The 1,590-nt window shown below is 44.2% G+C and overlaps 1 long non-coding RNA gene across 1 annotated transcript in view; it reads right to left on the reverse strand.

Moving 5' to 3' along the window:
- LOC116669977 (uncharacterized) overlaps positions 1-181 on the reverse strand; it is a 13,614-nt gene extending 13,433 nt beyond the window's left edge. Inside the window, exon 1 of the long non-coding RNA XR_004326924.1 lies at positions 98-181. This is a non-coding gene — a long non-coding RNA (uncharacterized LOC116669977). The remainder of the gene's footprint in view (positions 1-97) is intronic.
- Positions 182-1,590: the final 1,409 nt, after the last annotated feature.

Consider the following 1,590-nt stretch of genomic DNA (forward strand, 5'->3'; position numbering starts at 1 on the left):
GAGAGAGAGAGAGAGAGAGAGAGAGAAGCTCGCAATGCTGTATGTAAAGATTTAAGGCCAATTCAGCGTTAAATCGACACTGTGGGTGTGTACGTACTGTAGGTACGTGGAGATACCGACCCTACGCTGTAGCCTGACGTGCACCTCTCAAAAAAATAAAAATGTAACTCCACGTTGCGGCAACGCAGACCACAACAACGCTAACGTAGCTAACGTAGGCTACGGCAAAAGCTCTGTGTGGAGCCTCCGCGGAAGCATCAATCCCGCCTTACTCTCTCTAGTATAAGGTAAAGCACATGGGTAGGAAGAAAGCAAAATCAAGGAAATGCTCTGATTTGCACTATGGGAGAGGGAGCAGAGGACATACTGGTTTTCCGGCACCTAAGCCCTGAAGAAGCGAGGGAGCATATACAGTTACAAGAAAGTTGAATGCTCACTTCATATTTCACAGAAATCTTTGAGAGGGCAAAGTTTAACCAGTGGCAGCAAGAGATGGGCGAGGTCAGCTTTTTAACCGTGCTGCATTGCCACACGGAAACACGGAGATAATCGCTTTTCAGAAAATGTACAAGTGGAGCCAGAGCTGACACCTGAGAGAGAAGTCACCAAAGCATGACAAAGCCAGCAGGTGAAGAAGCAACAAGAAATGCTTAACAGTAACTTTGAAAATCTCCAACATCCAGCTCGACAGCACACGTTCAAAGCAAACCAAGCCGCAAAGGAGGCATACATTTAGGAACACACTGCAAGAAAGATGGAAAAAAACGAGAGAGAAGAGAGACACATCTTGTATTTAATTGACACACACACATGTACTCACAAAGTATTTTGCCAATCACTCTATAGGTAGACACAAGGGGGCATAGTCTGCAACGATGTCTGACGAGGGAGGCAGCGTTCAATCACCGCAGGAAAGTAAGGGACGTTATGCAAGAGTGCGACAAAAATATAAAAAATAAAGATGAAGTGAATGCTGCTACAGTGAGTGAGGACACTGATGACAAAGTTTGATTTGTGGGCGCACTGGCAGCTGATGCAGAGGGCGGTCCATGGACGACAGACATCAATGTGGACAACTACAACGCAGTGTTCATCATCGACAGCGGGGCTGATGTCACCGCAGTCCCAGAAACACAACCGGGGGCCAGGTGCTATGTGCTGAAACAATATTATTATTATTATTATTATTATTATTATTATTATTAATGGGCCTCAACAGTCAGGAAAAAAGACAACAGTTTATTTACCACCACAAGTTGTATAAAAAGACTCGAGTTTGGGCCTATTATTTCTGCATCTGACTGACACTGATGATTAGAGTGATGGGACCACTGAAAAACAAGAGTCATAATGTGTTTTATGATGGAAATTGATCAACAAAACCCTCTAATGAAATTTTTAGTCACTTGCCACACAATACATTTTGGCCAAGTTGTCAATTCAGTCAGAATCAGCCACTTAAACTGTCTAAAGCGTGAAAGGAGGACTGTCAAAGTGTTGAGAGGAAAATCAACTGGTGACTTGGCTACACTCTCTGTCATTGATCCCAGTGTCTGTCTGTCCAACCCCACACCACTCTCTCTGTCATGT

This window comes from Etheostoma spectabile, chromosome 20 (genome assembly GCF_008692095.1).
Source record: "Etheostoma spectabile isolate EspeVRDwgs_2016 chromosome 20, UIUC_Espe_1.0, whole genome shotgun sequence".
NCBI classification, from domain to species: domain Eukaryota; kingdom Metazoa; phylum Chordata; class Actinopteri; order Perciformes; family Percidae; genus Etheostoma; species Etheostoma spectabile.